Source organism: Scyliorhinus torazame, chromosome 1 (genome assembly GCF_047496885.1).
Source record: "Scyliorhinus torazame isolate Kashiwa2021f chromosome 1, sScyTor2.1, whole genome shotgun sequence".
Lineage (NCBI taxonomy): Eukaryota > Metazoa > Chordata > Chondrichthyes > Carcharhiniformes > Scyliorhinidae > Scyliorhinus > Scyliorhinus torazame.
In genome coordinates, this window is record NC_092707.1 from 2,553,658 (window position 1) to 2,566,852 (window position 13,195).

At 53.9% G+C, this 13,195-nt stretch overlaps 1 protein-coding gene across 2 annotated transcripts in view; it reads left to right on the forward strand.

Annotated features, from left to right (window-relative positions):
* Positions 1-13,195, forward strand: part of ccdc92 (coiled-coil domain containing 92) — a 269,189-nt gene that overhangs the window by 15,541 nt on the left and 240,453 nt on the right. Inside the window, exon 1 of one of the 2 annotated variants that reach the window (XM_072511521.1) lies at positions 7,175-7,270. The exons of the other annotated variant lie outside the window; for it this stretch is intronic. The gene's annotated coding sequence lies outside the window, so the exon portion shown is untranslated. Of the gene's footprint in view, positions 1-7,174; positions 7,271-13,195 lie in introns of those variants that run through there. 2 annotated transcript variants of the gene reach the window in all.

Below are 13,195 nucleotides of genomic sequence, written 5' to 3' on the forward strand. Positions count from 1 at the left end.
CTATCTTTGTCAGCTTTTTAATGAAGTCTTACCGATCTCTCTGCGTTCTTTAACGAAGTCCCGCCACTCTATCTGCTCTTTAACGAAGTGTCGCCTCTCTCTCTCTGTTCTTTAATGAAGTCTCACCTATCTCTCTCCGTTCTTTAATTAAGTCTTACCTATCTTTCTCTGTGCTCTTTAATGAAGTCTCGTCTCTCTGTCTCTGCTCTTTAATGAAGACTCGCCTCTCTCTGTGTGCTCTTTAGAGAAGACTCGCCTCGCTCTGAGCGCTCTTTAATGAAGTCTCGCCCCCCTCTCTGCGCTCTTTAATGAAGTCTCGCCTCTTTCTGCACTCTCTTTAATGAAGTTCCTCCTCTCACTGAACTCTTTAATAAACTCTCGCCTCTCTCTCTTCTCGTTAATGAAGATCTGCCTATCTCTGTGCTCTTCATAAGAACATAAGAACTAGGAGCAGGAGTAGGCCATCTGGCCCCTCGAGCCTGCTCCACCATTCAATGAGATCATGGCTGATCTTTTGTGGACTCAGCTCCACTTTCCGGCCCGAACACCATAACCCTTAATCCCTTTATTCTTCAAAAAACTATCTATCTTTATCTTAAAAACATTTAATGAAGGAGCCGCTACTGCTTCACTGGGCAAGGAATTCCATAGATTCACAACCCTTTGGGTGAAGAAGTTCCTCCTAAACTCAGTCCTAAATCTACTTCCCCTTATTTTGAGGCTATGCCCCCTAGTTCTGCTTTCACCCGCCAGTGGAAACAACCTGCCCGCATCTATCCTATCTATTCCCTTCATAATCTTATATGTTTTTATAAGATTCCCCCCTCATCCTTCTAAATTCCAACGAGTACAGTCCCAGTCTACTCCACCTCTCCTCGTAATCCAACCCCTTCAACTCTGGGATTAACCTAGTGAATCTCCTCTGCACACCCTCCAGTGCCAGTACGTCCTTTCTCAAATAAGGAGACCAAAACTGAACACTATACTCCAGGTGTGGCCTCACTAACACCTTATACAATTGCAGCATAACCTCCCTAGTCTTAAACTCCATCCCTCTAGCAATGAAGGACAAAATTCCATTTGCCTTCTTAATCACCTGTTGCACCTGAAAACCAACTTTTTGCGACTCATGCACTAGCACACCCAGGTCTCTCTGCACAGCAGCATGTTTTAATATTTTATCATTTAAATAATAATCCCTTTTGCTGTTATTCCTACCAAAATGGATAACATTTTTCACTCATTTTCTTCAATTAAGTCTCACCTCTCTCTCCGCACTCTTTAATGAAGTCTCGCCTCTCTCTTTCCCGCTCTTTAATGAAGTCTCGCCCTCTCTCTCTCCACTCTCTTTACTGAAGTCTCACCTATCTCTCTCCGCTCTTTAATGAAGTCTCACCTCTCTCTTTTCACTCTTTAATGAAGTCTCGCCTGTCTCTCCGTGCTCTTTAATGAAGTCTCACCTATCTCTCTCAGCTCTTTAATGAAGTCTTACCGATCTCTGTGCTCTTTAATGACGTCCCGCCACTCTATCTGCTATTTAATGAAGCCTCGCCTCTCTCCGCACTCTTTAATGAAATCCCGCCTCACTCCGCGACCTTTAACGAAGTCTCGCTTCTCTGCGTTCTTTAATGAAGTCTCGCCTCACTCTCTCTCTGCTCTTTAATGAAGTCTTGTCTCTCTGTCTCTGCTCTTTAATGAAGACTTGCCTCGCTCTGAGCGCTCTTCAATTAAGTCTCGCCCCCCCTTCTCCGTGCTCTTCAATTAAGTCTCGCCTCTCTCTCCACGCTCTTTAATGAAGTCTCGCCTCTCTCTGCACTCTTTAATGAAGTTCCTCGTCTCACTGAACTCTTTAATAAACTCTTGCCTCTCTTTGCTCGTTAATGAAGATCTGCCTCTCTCCGTGCTCTTCAATTAGGTCTCACCTCTCTCTCCGCACTTTAATGATGTCTCGCCTCTCTCCACTCTCTTTACTGAAGTCTCGCCTATCTCACCTATCTCTCTCCGTTCTTTAATGAAGTCTCGCCTCTCTCTCTCCGCTCTTTACTGAAGTCTCGCCTCTCTCTCTGCGCTCTTTAATGAAGTCTCGCCTCTCTCTCTGCGCTCTTTAATGAAGTCTCGCCTCTCTCTCTCTCCGCTCTTTAATGAAGCCTCGCCTCTCTCCGCTCTTTACTGAAGTCTCGCCTCTCTCTCTCCGCTCTTTACTGAAGTCTCGCCTCTCTCTCTGCGCTCTTTAATGAAGTCTCGCCTCTCTCTCTCCGCTCTTTAATGAAGTCTCGCCTCTTTCTGCACTCTTTAATGAAGTCTCGCCCTCTCTCTCTCCGCTCTTTAATGAAGTCTCGCCTCTCTCCATGCTCTTTAATGAAGTCTCGACCTCTCTCTGCGCTCTTTAATGAAGTCTCGCCTCTCTCTCTCTCTCTCTCTCTCTCTCTCTCTCTCTCTCTCTCTCCGCTCTTTACTGAAGTCTCGCCTCTCTCCACGCTCTTTAATGAAGTCTCGCCTCTCTCTCTCTGCGCTCTTTAATGATGTCTCGCCTCTCTCCACGCTCTTTAATGAAGTCTCGCCTCTCTCTCTTCGCTCTTTCCTGAAGTCTTGCCTCTCTGCGCTCTTTAATGAAGTCTCGCCTCTCTATCCGCTCTTTCCTGAAGTCTCGCCTCTCTGCGCTCTTTAGAACATAAGAACATAAGAACTAGGAGCAGGAGTAGGCCATCTGGCCCCTCGAGCCTGCTCCACCATTCAATGAGATCATGGCTGATCTTTTGTGGACTCAGCTCCACTTTCCGGCCCGAACACCATAACCCTTAATCCCTTTATTCTTCAAAAAAATATCTATCTTTCTCTTAAAACATTTAATGAAGGAGCCTCAACTGCTTCAATGGGCAAGGAATTCCATAGATTCACAACCCTTTGGGTGAAGAAGTTCCTCCTAAACTCAGTCCTAAATCTACTTCCCCTTATTTTGAGGCTATGCCCCCTAGTTCTGCTTTCACCCGCCAGTGGAAACAACCTGCCCGCATCTATCCTATCTATTCCCTTCATAATCTTATATGTTTCTATAAGATCCCCCCTCATCCTTCTAAATTCCAACGAGTACAGTCCCAGTCTACTCAACCTCTCCTCGTAATCCAACCCCTTCAGCTCTGGGATTAACCTAGTGAATCTCCTCTGCACACCCTCCAGTGCCAGTACGTCCTTTCTCAAGTAAGGAGACCATAACTGAACATAATACTCCAGGTGTGGCCTCACGAACACCTTATACAATTGCAGCAGAACCTCCCTAGTCTTAAACTCCATTCCTCTAGCAATGAAGGACAAAATTCCATTTGCCTTCTTAATCACCTGTTGCACCTGAAAACTAACTTTTTGCGACTCATGCACTAGCACACCCAGGTCTCTCTGCACAGCAGCATGTTTTAATATTTTATCATTTAAATAATAATCCCTTTTACTGTTATTCCTACCAAAATGGATAACCTCACATTTGTCAACATTGTATTCCATCTGCCAGACCCTAGCCCATTCACTTGGCCTATCCAAATCCCTCTGCAGACTTCCAGTATCCTCTGCACTTTTTGCTTTACCACTTATCTTCGTGTCGTCTGCAAACTTGGACACATTGCCCTTGGTCCCCAACTCCAAATCATCTATGTAAATTGTGAACAGTTGTGGGCCCAACACTGATCCCTGAGGGACACCACTAGCTACTGATTGCCAACCAGAGAAACACCCATTAATCCCCACTCTTTGCTTTCTATTAATTAACATTTCTATTAAATTATCATTTAATGAAGTCTCGCCCTCTCTCTCTCTGCGCTCTTTAATGAAGTCTCGCCTCTCTCTCTCTCCGCTCTTTACTGAAGTCTCGCCTCTCTCCACGCTCTTTACTGAAGTCTCGCCTCTCTCTCTCTCAGCTCTTTAATGAAGTCTCTCCTCTCTCTCTCCGCTCTTTAATGAAGTCTCGCCCTCCCTCTCTCCGCGCTCTTTAATGAAGTCTCGCCTCTCTCCACGCTCTTTAATGAAGTCCCGCCTCTCTCTCTCCGCTCTTTAATGAAGTCTCGCCCTCTCTCTCTCTCCGCTCTTTAATGAAGTCTCACCCTCTCTCTCCACTCTTTAATAAATACGGCAAATTTCAGGAACCTTGGATAACGAGAGATATTGTAGGCCTCGTCAAAAAGAAAAAGGAGGCATTGTCAGGGCTTAAAGGCTGGGAACAGACGAAGCCTGTGCGGAATATAAGGAAAGTAGGAAGGAACTTAAGCAAGGAGTCAGGAGGGCTAGAAGGGGTCTCAAACTCATTGGCAAATAGGGTTAAGGAAAATCCCAAGGCTTTTTACACGTACATAAAAAGCAAGAGGTTAGCCAGGGAAAGGGTTGGCCCACTGAAAGACAGGGGAGGGAATCTATGTGTGGAGCCAGAGGAAATGGGCGAGGTACTAAATGAATACTTTGCATCAGTATTCACCAAAGAGAAGGAATTGGTAGATGTTGAGTCTGGAGAAGGGGGTGTAGATAGCCTGGGTCACATTGAGATCCAAAAAGACGAGGTGTTGGGCGTCTTGGAAAATATTAAGGTAGATAAGTCCCCAGGGCCTGATGGGATCTACCCCGAAAACTGAAGGAGGCTAGAGAGGAAATTGCTGAGGCCTTGACAGAAATCTTTGTATCCTCACTGTCTTCAGGTGATGTCCCGGAGGACTGGAGAATAGCCAATGTTGTTCCTCTGTTTAAGAAGGGTAGCAAGGATAATCCAGGGAACTACAGGCCGGTGAGCCTTACGTCAGTGGTAGGGAAATTAGAACATAGAACATAGAACAGTTCAGCACAGAACAGGTCCTTCGGCGCTCGATGTTGTGCCGAGCATTGTCCGAAACCAAAATCAAGCTATCCCACTCCCTGTCATTCTGGTGTGCTCCATGTGCCTATCCAATAACCGCTTGGGTTGATCTGCGCGAGGGGAGATGGGGGTTTGGGTTTCTCCGGGCGAGGGGAGATGAGGGTGTGGGTTGGTCTGGGCGAGGGGAGATGGGGGTTTGGGTTGTGCTGGGCGAGGGGAGATGGGGGTTTGGGTTTCTCTGGGTGAGGGGAGATGGTGGTTTGGGTTCGTCTGGGCGAGGGGAGATGGGGGTGTGGGTTGGGCTGGGCGAGGGGAGATGGGGGTTTGGGTTGGGCTGGGCGAGGGGAGATGGGGGTTTGGGTTGGGCTGGGCGAGGGGAGATGGGGGTTTGGGTTGGGCTGGGCGAGGGGAGATGGGGGTTTGGGTTGGGCTGGGCGAGGGGAGATGGGGGTTTGGGTTGGGCTGGGCGAGGGGAGATGGGGGTGTGGGTTGGGCTGGGCGAGGGGAGATGGGGGTTTGGGTTGGGCTGGGCGAGGGGAGATGGGGGTTTGGGTTGGGCTGGGCGAGGGGAGATGGGGGTTTGGGTTCGTCTGGGCGAGGGGAGATGGGGGTTTGGGTTGGGCTGGGCGATGGGAGATGGGGGTTTGGGCTGGGCGAGGGGAGATGGGGGTGTGGGTTGGGCTGGGCGAGGGGAGATGGTGGTTTGGGGTGGTCTGGGCGAGGGGAGATGGGGGTTTGGGTTTCTCTGGGCGAGGGGAGATGAGGGTGTGGGTTGGGCTGGGCGAGGGGAGATGGTGGTTTGGGTTCGTCTGGGCGAGGGGAGATGGGGGTTTGGGTTGGGCTGGGCGATGGGGGTTTGGGGTGGTCTGGGTGAGGGGAGATGGGGGTTTGGGTTGGGCTGGGCGAGGGGAGATCGGGGTTTGGGTTGGGCTGGGCGAGGGGAGATGGGGGTTTGAGTTGTGCGAGGGGTGATGGGGGATTGGGTTGGGCTGGGCGAGGGGAGATGGGGGTTTGGGTTGGGCTGGGCGATGGGGGTTTGGGGTGGTCTGGGTGAGGGGAGATGGGGGTTTGGGTTGGGCTGGGTGAGGGGAGATGGGGGATTGGGTTGGTCTGGGCGAGGGGAGATCGGGGTTTGGGTTGGGCTGGGCGAGGGGAGATGGGGGTTTGAGTTGTGCGAGGGGTGATGGGGGATTGGGTTGGGCTGGGCGAGGGGAGATGGGGGTTTGGGTTTGTCTGGGCGATGGGGGTTTGGGGTGGTCTGGGCGAGGGGAGATGGGGGTGTGGGTTGGGCTGGGCGAGGGGAGATGGGGGTGTGGGTTGGGCTAGGCGAGGGGAGATGGGGGTGTGGGTCGGGCTGGGCGAGGGGAGATGGGGGTGTGGGTCGGGCTGGGCGAGGGGAGATGGGGGTTTGGGCTGGGCGAGGGAAGATGGGGGTTTGGGGTGGGCTGGGCGAGGGGAAATGGGGGTGTGGGCTGGGCGAGGGGAGATGGGGGTGTGGGTTGGGCTGGGCGAGGGGCGATGGGGGTTTGGGTTGGGCTGGGCGAGGGGAGATGGGGGGTTGGGCTGGGCGAGGGGAGATGGGGGGTTGGGCTGGGCGAGGGGAGATGGGGGTGTGGGTTGGGCTGGGCGAGGGGAAATGGGGGTTTGGGTTGGGCTGGGCGAGTGGAGATGGGGTGTGGGTTGGGCTGGGCGAGGGGAAATGGGGGTTTGGGTTGGGCTGGGCGAGGGGGGATGGGGGTTTGGGTTGGGCCAGGGGAGATGGGGGTTTGGGTTGGGCGAGGGGAGATGGGGGTTTGGGTTGGGCTGGGCGAGGGGAGATGAGGGTTTGGGTTGGGCTGGGCGAGGGGAGATGAGGGTTTGGGTTGGGCTGGGCGAGGGGAGATGGGGGTTTGGGTTGGGCTGGGCGAGGGGAGATGGGGGTTTGGGTTGGGCTGGGCGAGGGGAGATGGGGGTTTGGGTTGGGCTGGGCGAGGGGAGATGGGGGTTAGGGTTGGGCTGGGCGAGTGGAGATGGGGGTTTGGGTTGGGCTGGGCGAGGGGAGATGGGGGTTAGGGTTGGGCTGGGCGAGGGGAGATGGGGGTGTGGGTTTGAGTTGCACTGTGCAGCATGTCGCTGGAATGGATTTTGGGGAGTTGTTTAAAAGCATCACCGTCAGGGCACTGTGACCTCAATCCATACCACAGTGACATCAGTGCCATGGACCAATGACGTGAGGATTTTTCATTACATTCCACGGCCTGATCGCTGCTGCTTTTACATATTAACCCAGACATCGGTGCAAAGTGTGGTCCTCACAGCCCTCGTGATTGCTAATGACCAATGAGATTTGCTGGTAATATATATTAATAGATCTTTTGGCAGCCCGCCAGGTTCATTTGAATGTGTTCTCAGTAGCAGAGCGGCAGCCAGACTCCAAGCAGCCAGGAGACTGATCTCGAGGTGATGACTCTCTTCATTTTCTATCCTGCTCAGTAAAGTGCCTCTTATCTTTGGTGTAATTGGGAGCTCCGCCGCATCTTAGTGTCCTCCGCATCAGCAGCGCAGAACATTAGGGCTCCTGAGTTCTTGGCTGTTGCACATAGCATGGGTTAGACAGATGTTGATTCTAGACATTAGCAAGCTGACCTCATTTCATAATGAAACACCATTCCTGTAAGTACAGCGATCAAAACCCCTCCATTGTTTCCACATCCATCTGCCGCACCTGTATTCTGTGCAATCCAGAGATATTTTAAAATTGAAAGGATTTGATTCCAGGGTCCAATTGCAAAGCGTTCAATTTGAATGCCTTCATGAATAATTAGAGTAAAACTCGAGGGCGTTTAAAGTGTCATCAAAAACTCAAGTACAAAACAGTCTTGCAATTATTGGTGTCTTTTATTTTGAAGTAGTGACTGCTATTGCATTCCAGAAAGACACAAGGTTTTTAAAATTCCTGGGGCTGCCTCTGCACATCTCGTGCCTTGAATAGCTTTTATGTCTGTCTTTGCCTCTTCCCTCTGTCTCTCTTCCCATGTGTTTCCTCATTCTATCCTTGAATTTCTGTTTTAAATGAATCAATATTTCTTTGAATATTAAATGCTGCTGCAAAGGTTTTCATTTCAGAAAATATGTGTCTTAACAGTGCGAATGATCTTATCTCCTAACAGGTTAAATTTCCCACTCACCATGGGATACTTATTTTCCAATTGAATAAACTGGTCCAATGACCAAGCTGTGGTCAGAGGGGTGCTGGCTTCGGAGAGAGTGAAAGCCAAGAGCTGAGTGTGTGGGACCGCAGGGTGGAGATCAGAGAGCAGCAAGGCTAAAGGCAGTTAAAATAGATGGGAAGTGGCGAGCCTATATGGAGAGAGTGATTGAAAGCACCCAGGTTGGCTTCTGTCAGCCACGAATGGACTCTCGTGTGGGACCTTGCTTTGGTTATTTGGTTATCACACCTGATGAGTCATCACTGGCCCTGCACAGGTTTCCAACAGACTAATCATCTCACTATAAAGCGAGTCTCATCACTGAATTTCAATGGAATTTCAATTATCTTTGCGTTCATAGCAATGCAAAAGCCTCCGCCTGAGAGGACCCTCCCAGATCTTCAGCCTGTACCATGTTTTCCCATTGTTGAGAGCTCAGGAATGGTTCTTTATCTGGACTTGAATTAGTTTCCATGTGTTTTGGGAAGCTGTCGCTACCTGGGCAGTGGATTGGCAATTTGTATGTCCATCCGAGCGGGAAAAGTGATAATCTCGTCAAAGCACGTAACTACGTTAAAATGAAAAGCGAACATAGGAATTAGGAATAGATGTCGGCCATATAGGAACATAGGGATTAGGAGCAAGAGGGGCCATTCAGCCCCTCGAGCCTGCTCCGCCATTTTTTCATGGTCTCATATTCACCTCTCTACCTGTTCCCCATATCCCTTTGCCCCATTTTTAATCCGAAATTTGTTACCTCCTCGTGACTTTCCCTCTTAATTACTGGGATTGAAAGTTGATTTGTAATAAAATTTTGTTGAATAACATTGTACCACAGCATCCAGTAAGATTGCAATGCGTGTACATTCGGCAGTATCCCAATGTTCTTCTCTTGTGATGGAGTGCTATTAACCTGCAGACCAAACTGAGACAATACGAGTTGGAGTAAGTCCATTCACCCTCTGAGTTTGTTCTGCCATTTAACACCATCTTAGCTGACCTCTGCTCTAATTCCATCTTCCCAAAATATCCTGATATACTTTGATACTATGTCAAACCTATTGATCCCTGTCTTGAATATACTCAACTCCTGACCATGCAGAGCTCTCTGGGGAGAATGCCAAAGATTTAGAGCCATCTGCGTGAATACATTTTTCTGCATCTCTGTCTGAAAGTGCAGACTCCTTATTCCGAGACCATGGCCTCCCCAGTTCTAGATTCCCCAGCCAGAAGAAAACGTTGTGATTTATGCACACGGACAACAAGGTCCCTCTGAATACCAGCATTTCCCTGTCACTCATCATTCAAAGATATCAAACTATTACCACTGAAGTGGATAACTTCACACTTCACCGCAGTGCATTCCATCTGCCATGATCTTGCTCATTCATCCAACCTGTCTCATCGCTCTGCAGCCTTCTCACTGTTTACTTTCCCACCTCATTTTGTACAGATGCTAGCTTGAATATGTGACACACAATACCCTCGTCTTAAGTCATTAGTGTAGTTTGTAATTAGTTGCGGCCCCAGCACTTTCTCACAACTTTCCAACCCCAGAAATGCCCGTTTATTTCCCCAGTGTTTCTGTCCATGAAGCACCCTCACTCAGGCCAATATAGTTTCCACAATCCCATCAGTCCTCATTTGTGACTTATCGAATGCTTTTGGCAAACACAAATACATTCTATCCACTGGTTACATATTCAAAAAAACACAACACAATTTCCCTTTCAGAAATCCATGTTAACTTCTCCTAACCAGGATTTTCAAACGGCCATGTTACATTTCCCGAATGATAGATCTGGCCTTTTCCCTACTGCTGATGTTCGGCTCATTGGCCGATGGTTATAGTGCCGACCACCGCTCAGTGCTGACACGCTCACCGCTCAGTGCTGACACGCTCACCGCTCAGTGCTGACACGCTCACCGCTCAGTGCTGACACGCTCACCGCTCAGTGCTGACACGCTCACCGCTCAGTGCTGACACGCTCACCGCTCAGTGCCGACACGCTCACCGCTCAGTGCCGACACGCTCGCCGCTCAGTGCCGACATTCCCGCCGCTCAGTGCCGACACGCTCACCGCTCAGCGCTGACACGCTCACCGCTCAGCGCTGACACGCTCACCGCTCAGTGCTGACACGCTCACCGCTCAGTGCTGACACGCTCAGCGCTCAGCGCTGACACTCTCACCGCTCAGCGCTGACACACTCACCGCTCAGCGCTGACACTCTCACCGCTCAGCGCTGACACTCTCACCGCTCAGCGCTGACACACTCACCGCTCAGCGCTGACACACTCACCGCTCAGCGCTGACACGCTCACCGCTCAGCGCTGACACTCTCGCCGCTCAGCGCTGACACACTCACCGCTCAGTGCTGACACACGCACCGCTCAGCGCTGACACACTCACCGCTCAGTGCTGACACGCTCACCGCTCAGTGCCGACACGCTCACCGCTCAGCGCTGACACTCTCACCGCTCAGGGCTGACACTCTCACCGCTCAGTGCCGACACACTCACCGCTCAGTGCTGACACGCTCACCGCTCAGTGCTGACACTCTCGCCGCTCAGCGCTGACACACTCGCCGCTCAGCGCTGACACACTCACCGCTCAGCGCTGACACTCTCACCGTTCAGCGCCGACACGCTCACCGCTCAGCGCCGACACGCTCACCGCTCAGCGCCGACACGCTCACCGCTCAGTGCCGACACTCTCACCGCTCAGGGCCGACACTCTCACCGCTCAGCGCCGACACACTCACCGCTCAGCGCTGACACTCACACCGCTCAGCGCTGACACGCTCACCGCTCAGCGCTGACACGCTCACCGCTCAGCGCTGACACGCTCACCGCTCAGCGCTGACACGCTCGCCGCTCAGCGCTGACACGCTCGCCGCTCAGCGCTGACACTCTCGCCGCTCAGCGCTGACACGCTCGCCGCTCAGCGCTGACACGCTCGCCGCTCAGCGCTGACGCTCTCGCCGCTCAGCGCTGACGCTCTCGCCGCTCAGCGCTGACGCGCTCGCCGCTCAGCGCTGACGCTCTCGCCGCTCAGCGCTGACGCTCTCGCCGCTCAGCGCTGACGCTCTCGCCGCTCAGCGCTGACGCTCTCGCCGCTCAGCGCTGACGCTCTCGCCGCTCAGCGCTGACGCTCTCGCCGCTCAGCGCTGACGCTCTCGCCGCTCAGCGCTGACGCTCTCGCCGCTCAGCGCTGACGCTCTCGCCGCTCAGCGCTGACGCTCTCGCCGCTCAGCGCTGACGCTCTCGCCGCTCAGCGCTGACGCTCTCGCCGCTCAGCGCTGACGCTCTCGCCGCTCAGCGCGGACGCTCTCGCCGCTCAGCGCTGACGCTCTCGCCGCTCAGCGCTGACGCTCTCGCCGCTCAGCGCTGACGCTCTCGCCGCTCAGCGCGGACGCTCTCGCCGCTCAGCGCGGACGCTCTCGCCGCTCAGCGCGGACGCTCTCGCCGCTCAGCGCGGACGCTCTCGCCGCTCAGCGCTGACGCTCTCGACGCTCAGCGCTGACGCTCTCGCCGCTCAGCGCTGACGCTCTCGACGCTCAGCGCTGACGCTCTCGACGCTCAGCGCTGACGCTCTCACCGCTCAGCGCGGACGCTCTCGATGCTCAGCGCTGATACTCTCGACGCTCAGCGCTGACACTCTCGCCGCTCAGCGCGGACGCTCTCGCCGCTCAGCGCTGATACTCTCGCCGCTCAGCGCCGACACTCTCGCCGCTCAGCGCTGACACTCTCGCCGCTCAGCGCTTACACTCTCCGCGTCAGCGCTGACACTCTCGCCGCCCACGCTGATACTCTCGCCGCCCAGCGCTGACACTCTCGCCGCCCAGCGCTGACACGCTCGCCGCCCAGCGCTGACACGCTCGCCGCTCAGCGCTGACACGCTCAGCGCTGACAATCTCGCCGCTCAGCGCTGGCACACTCGCCGCTCAGCACTGGCACGCTCACCGCTGACAACCTCAATGCTCAGCGCTGACACTCTCACCGCTCTGTGCTGACACTCACCGCTCTGTGCTGACACTCTCACCGCTCTGTGCTGACACTCTCACCGCTCAGTGCTGACACGGTCGCCGCTCAGTGCTGACACGGTCGCCGCTCAGTGCTGACGCGCTCACCGCTCAGCGCTGACGCTCTCGCCGCTCACCGCTGACGCTCTCGCCGCTCAGCGCTGACTCTCTCGCCGCTCAGCGCTGACACTCTCGCCGCTCAGCGCTGACACTCTCGCCGCTCAGCGCTGACACTCTCGCCGCCCAGCGCTGACACGCTCGCCGCTCAGCGCTGACACGCTCAGCGCTGACAATCTCGCCGCTCAGCGCTGGCACACTCGCCGCTCAGCACTGGCACGCTCACCGCTGACAACCTCAATGCTCAGCGCTGACACTCTCACCGCTCTGTGCTGACACTCACCGCTCTGTGCTGACACTCTCACCGCTCTGTGCTGACACTCTCACCTCTCAGTGCTGACACTCTCGCCGCTCAGTGCTGACACTCTCACCGCTCAGTGCTGACACTCTCGCCGCTCAGTGCTGACACTCTCGCCGCTCAGTGCTGACACTCTCGCCGCTCAGTGCTGACACTCTCGCCGCTCAGTGCTGACACTCTCACCGCTCAGTGCTGACACTCTCACCGCTCAGTGCTGACACTCTCACCGCTCAGTGCTGACACTCTCACCGCTCAGTGCTGACACTCTCACCGCTCAGTGCTGACACTCTCACCGCTCAGTGCTGACACTCTCACCGCTCAGTGCTGACACACTCACCGCTCAGCGCTGACACTCTCACCGCTCAGTGCTGACACGCTCACCGCTCAGTGCTGACACTCTCAGCGCTCAGCGCTGACACGCTCACCGCTCAGTGCTGACACGCTCGCCGCTCAGTGCTGACACGCTCGCCGCTCAGTGCTGACACGCTCGCCGCTCAGTGCTGACACGCTCGCCGCTCAGTGCCGACACGCTCGCCGCTCAGCGCTGACACTCTCGCCGCTCAGTGCTGACACTCTCAGTGCTGACACTCTCACCGCTCAGTGCTGACACTCTCACCGCTCAGTGCAGACACTCTCACCGCTCAGTGCTGACACTCTCACCGCTCAGTGCCGACACTCTCACCGCTCAGTGCTGACACTCCCGCCGCTCAGCGCTGACAACCTCACCGCTCAGTGCTG